The following is a 6452-nucleotide window of genomic DNA, read 5'->3' as shown; positions in this document are numbered from 1 at the left end:
GTTTATTTTTATGAATAACACTTATTTTTTATATTAATTTTGCAAATTATGTTATTATTATTTGATTATGTAATCTCCTTGTTCTACTCGTAACAAAATCTTTATAGGTTGGGGGATTATCAACAATGATTTATCAACAATGAACATTCGATTTATTTATCTCAAAAATGCACGATTTTATCCTTTAACCTTTTTATAACCGATACAGTGAAAACTTGAATTCAACTCATTTGTGCAAAGTCAAATAATCATCAGCTTATTGTTTTTTTTTCTCGAATTTTTATTTGAATTTTTATATGCATATTGGTGTATTATTAATAGATTATTTATATAAATTAAACTAATGCTTTATATTAATTTTACGAAATATCTAATTCTGGAATGTTAATCAATACGTTAAGTAATTTATTGGAAAGACATAATACATTTACATGAATCCATGTTAATATTTAAAAATTTAAAGAACTTGCGACAGGTTTAGGATATCTTAGCTAAGATCATCCTAAGACAGCTTCGAGGCGTGGTCTGAGATATGTCCTAGGATAGTCATAAGAGGATCATAAGACATGTCCTAAGATATATCTTATGACAGGTCTAAGGATAGCTTCGTGAAACCGGCCCCTGGCTTCGTACAGGCATTTCCTTATGTAGAAAATGGTGGATTAAACCTGGTTTTATAGCTAGCTAAATATCTCACTTTTATTATAGTTGCTTAGAATTCAATTATATTTACAACAATGTGTTCGTATGGAACGCCACAACTGCCTTATGATAGCGATAATCATATCACTAACGGTTGAAATATGACATAAAGCAAATTGTCTATACTATTACGACATTTGCCTATAGATTGAAATAAATAATTAATTTCCCCATAGGCGACAATGATAGCCTTTTTCGAGATACAGACTTTAGAAAGTTGATTTTTTAAACGAAACCTTGCTAGAATTAAAGAAAAGTTATTAGGACAGTATTTTTTGGTCCAAAAAATATAGGTTCGCGTTGCTTTTCTTAGCGTAATTTGTACTTATCTCCCATGCCTATCAATTTTGCACTTAAAAATACGCGTGTCTCATCCTAGCGTTTAAAAGACATCTCAGTTCCGTTAGGGCTAAGAAAATAATTTATTTGGCCTTTGGTATAATGTAGAATGCACGAAGTCTCTAATAACAAAAAATAACGGGCGCACATATCAACCAATCAGGATTAGCTATACTCTTAATTCTGAATACCATGTTATGCTCATAAAATGGCTGCGCCCATAAAATCTAATGGTGTATTGTAACCTATACGGTATTTAATACTTTCTAGAATCATGCAATTCATAGTTCGTTAGATGCACAAATATATATGCCACACAAAAATCATCTTCAAAACGTTCTGGCATTACTCTCTGAATTTTCACAATTTTTTATCAGAGGTGACCCCAGTCAAAAAATGTGAAAAAAAAAATTCTGATTTTTTGAGTAAATGCGGTACTGCTAAAAAGGGCCTGAAGATAATGTCCACTTTCTCCAATGATTCTTTATATGTCATCAAGTACTGATTATATTGATACCAAAACCGATCCAATATGTAACTACTACGGTGAATTTTGAACAACAGTTTTAAATGAAACCATTTTCGTATAAAAGTACATTTTTGAAACTGACTATAGCATTTCAAAATATGAAAAATGTGTAAATATTTGTGTTTATACATCGAAAACTATTCGTTAACTACAAAATGTCATGCCTATTCTAATTTTTATAGTCTGCCATTCGAGTGAACATTTCATTGTTCAATGGGGGTCATTTCTGTACATATTCACTGAATTTGGTAATTTCGATAACAGCACTTGGATCGAGATTGTCATGTTTAAAAATCGATTTGTATATCCAAACTCTAGACGTGTACGTGCTTTTTCCAAACAAATCAGCAGAAGTTCAGAAAATGACATATTCTCTCCACAGTAAGTCAAAAGTCGAACCCACCCTTGTTTCTAAGGTAAAACGCAATACAAATATGAAACAGACTATAGCTTAAAAACTAGTTAATCAATCATTCATTTGTCACCAAAAAATACGGTTTCACATCAAATATCAAGTAAAATTACTGTTTTTGACACTTTTTGAGCACTATGATAAAGAAATGTCGACGCTGTATAGATTGAAATAAACAATTAATTTCCCCATAGGCGACAATGATAGCCTTTTTCGAGATACAGACTTTAGAAAGTTGATTTTTTAAACGAAACCTTGCTAGAATTAAAGAAAAGTTATTAGGACAGTATTTTTTGGTCCAAAAAATATAGGTTCGCGTTGCTTTTCTTAGCGTAATTTGTACTTATCTCCCATGCCTATCAATTTTGCACTTAAAAATACGTGTCTCATCCTAGCGTTTAAAAGACATCTCAGTTCCGTTAGGGCTAAGGAAAATAATTTATTTGGCCTTTGGTATAATGCAGAATGCACGAAGTCTCTAATAACAAAATATAACGGGCGCACATATCAACCAATCAGGATTAGCTATACTCTTAATTCTGAATACCATGTTATGCGCATAAAATGGCTGCACCCATAAAATCTAATGGTGTATTGTAACCTATACTACACTGTCGATTTGCTATATCACTGAGATACATTTATATACTATATAGACATGTTATATAACATAGAGTTACCGTTTCATACTATTCTGTAATTTAACTTTGTCATGAAGATATTTTTTATACTATGAAGACATCTTTATAACATGGAGCTACCTTTTCATACTGATTTGTCATTTCACTATACTATTATGTGATATTGCTATATCATAAAGATACATTGTATACTATAAAGACATCTCAATATAACATTGAGCTACTTTTTCATACTATTTTGTCACCTCACTATACTATTAAGTCAAGTTTCTATCTTATTCCGATAAAATTCTTTTCTATACAATCATCTCGATATAACATGGAGCAACTTTTTCATACTACTATGTCGTGTTACTATTTTACAATGATAAAGTCGTATACTACAAAGATATATTAATATAATGTAGAGCCACCTTTTCATACTATCCTATCGCCTCGTTATACTATAAAGACGTATTGAAATAACAGTAATGCTAACATGGAAGCGTAAAAAACAAGATCTTGAACTAGCAAGAAAATCAAAACTGGATGAAATGCATTAAACACGAGCCAACAATTCAGAAGCTGAAAAACGAGACTTTGTTGTTTTCCGAGCTGCACAGATTAGGGGGGAAATAACAAATTCATTAACGAAATTGTTACTACATGTAAATGTCAATGTCATTTCCCTTATATTGTTTTTGAAGATTTTTGATTAAAGAACACAGAGTCTAGCTCACACTTCTTTATGAAACTATTGCGAATACACATTTCTTAATTCCTTCTGGAAATCAATAGCCTACACTAACTTAAAAAGAAATAAAGTAAATTGTATTTACTTTGAACTCTGTCTATTATCTTTTAAATTGGTGAACAATCATCGCAGTTAATGGTCTTTTTCTTTTTTAGCCATGTTGTTGTCTGTTCATTTTCGACATATGAGTTTGAATGTCCCTCTGGTATCTTTCGCCCCTCTTTTAGTACGACGATTTTCCTGGTATTCATACCAGGAGTCTCGCAACTAATCGTCGCGGGACGTTTGTGCTTTTTGATAGAACAGTTCCGGTTTTATTTTCATGATATTTTCTTTTTTTTAATAGGCATTTGCGATTTATCAACATAACATATGAGTTATCATGGTGAAAAAGTTTCAAAAATCTTTATTTATCAAAAACATAAAACATTCATATATCTATATACAGCTAAAAAAATTAACCTATCCCTTATTCGTGTGTCAGATGAAAACGACAACATATCAAGAGGGTGGATGAAAGTAAATTCCTTATAACAACCATGATTCTTTCTAAACGTCAACATGTACAGCAGGTGATTTAAAAATTAAAGTTCGGTCCTCACAAATTGCTACAAGCTTAGAAAAACTTCGATGGTACAGTTCCTCGGACTATTCATGCCACAGAATGGACACAAGAGGAATACAGTTTCAAATTTTAAATACACGAATTATAAAGCTACAGGAAGAATTTAGGGCAAAGTTTAAATGTTCCATCAATAAAAGTTTCGTTTTCTCTGTAGTTTACCCAAAAACATATCCTATATTTTCTTATCGTATGTCTATGTTTACCCGAATAGTTTTTCTTTTCTTTTCGTTTGTTTAGAAGAACTTTCAAACAACACGTGAACATTTTCCCATGACTTTGGTAAATTTTGTTAAGATTATAGATAAACTATCATAGGTAAAAAGCGCAAATATTCTGTCAATTTTGTTCAGGTCTATCAAAGTTTAAAGCGCAAATGTATAGTGTTTGAAGCGCAATGTTCTTTCATGTTTCAAGGAAAAAAAGCGCAAACGTCCGGCGCCCCAAATAATCATACAAACAATTTCCGGAATTTGTATTGGTTTAAAAAAATCGTACGAGCAACCTGGCGGCTAATCGTACGATTTTTTTATTTTTTTGTTTACGGGGCATCAAAATTTTGAGAAAGTTGTAAAAAGTGCAATTTACATGGGCATACAACATTTACCATATGGCAAATTATATAAGTATCATTTCTTATCAAAAGTTATTCTATATTACCTGAATAAGTGTGATTTATAACAAAACTATGAAATTTTATCACTATGAATATATACTAGTCTAATGGTCTGTATAAATTTTGGTGAAATTTTGATTTTTCCTTCCAGAGTTATGGAATTTTTTTCATTTAAAAAGGGGGGAGGCAATGTTTAACATGCCATATTTGACTGGAATTTATTAAATTCGACGTAAACAAACACAAAATTGCGCCTTTTTTATATTCCTTGGTCAGCATAACTGTTATACTAATACGTCTTTATGATATAATGATGTATTATTATGATATAGTAATCTGTTAGAATAGCATAGTGAGGTGATAAGAAAGTATGAAAAGGTGGTTCTAAATTATATTAATATGTCTTTGTAGTATACGACTTTAACGTCGTAAGATAGAAATATGACAGAATAGTATGAAAAAGTTGCTCCATGTTATATCGAGATGATTGTATAGAATATATTTTTATCGTAATAAGATAGTAACATGCCATTATAGAATAATGAGGTGACAAAATAGTATGAAAAAGTAGCTCAATGTTATATTAAGATGTCTTTTTAGTTTATAAAAGATCTTTATGATATAGCAATCGTCAATGGCAGTCAGCAGGGTTTAAGAACATTAGTTGTTCGACCTGTTAGTCAAATGCTTTTTGTTAAAATATACTTTTCACTTTTTTTGGTCTTTTAGAAAATGTTGTTTGTGCTGTATTTAGACCCCTCTACCAAGAAATTTGTTTTACATACACACGTATAAAAATTGCGGTTTTTATCCAACGCAATCATAGGTTTGAACGTTGTTTTCAATTTAGACTCCTTTATATTTTTTCGTTTGGGCTTGTATTATATTTTCCTTCGGGTTTATATGATCCGTTCATCCTATTTCGACTCTTCAAAATTCAAGAGTCTATCCTAAATTGAGGTAAATTATATGGCCTTCCAAATACCGTTTCGATCCCTAACATCACTGAAGAATGTTTGCGGTATACCATCTTCTCCGCAAGTTTATTGTTTTCTATTTAGTATTAAATTAAATATAAGATCCATGTTACATCTGGTGATCAATTTATTTGGCAATCGTCAAGGGCAGTCAGCAGGGTTTAAGAACAATCAGTTGTTCGACCTGTTAGTCAAATGCGTTTTGTTAAAATATACTTTTCACTTTTTAGGTTATTTTCTCAGTAACGTTAACCTTTACCAGTAAGACCAATAATTTGAGAACCAAATTATGTGAACGATTGAAGAGCCTTACAAAGGACAGATGAAAGTGAAAAACAATATAACAAAATACCGAACTCCAAGGAAAATTCGAAACGGAAAGTATCTCATCAAATGACAAAATCAAAAGCTCACGCACATCAAACAAATGGAAAACAACTATCATATTCTGAAATATTCTGATGTAAATATTCCCCGAAGGACTATTTTTTTAGAAGTAACAATCCTTAATGCATCTTTTGATTTTAATAGTTTAAGTATTTAAGCAATGGATACTGTGAATTTGGTATTTAAACACAGGCTACTGAGCATTTGGTATTTAGGCACAGGCTACTGTACATTTGGTATGTAAGCACAGGCTACTGTACATTTGGTATGTAAGCACAGGCTACTGTTCATTTGGTATTTAAACCCAGGCTACTGTAAATTTGGTATGTAAGCACAGGCTACTGTGCATTTGGTATTTAAGCACATAATACTGTGCGTTTGGTATTTAAGCAATGGATACTGTGAATTTGGTATTTAAACACAGGCTACTGAGCATTTGGTATTTAGGCACAGGCTACTGTACATTTGGTATGTAAGCACAGGCTACTGTACAT

Source organism: Mytilus californianus, unplaced genomic scaffold (assembly GCF_021869535.1).
Source record: "Mytilus californianus isolate M0D057914Y unplaced genomic scaffold, xbMytCali1.0.p SCAF_6, whole genome shotgun sequence".
Taxonomy (NCBI): Eukaryota; Metazoa; Mollusca; class Bivalvia; order Mytilida; family Mytilidae; genus Mytilus; species Mytilus californianus.
The sequence above is the reverse complement of the archived record's forward strand: the minus strand, read 5'-3'. Positions refer to the sequence as shown.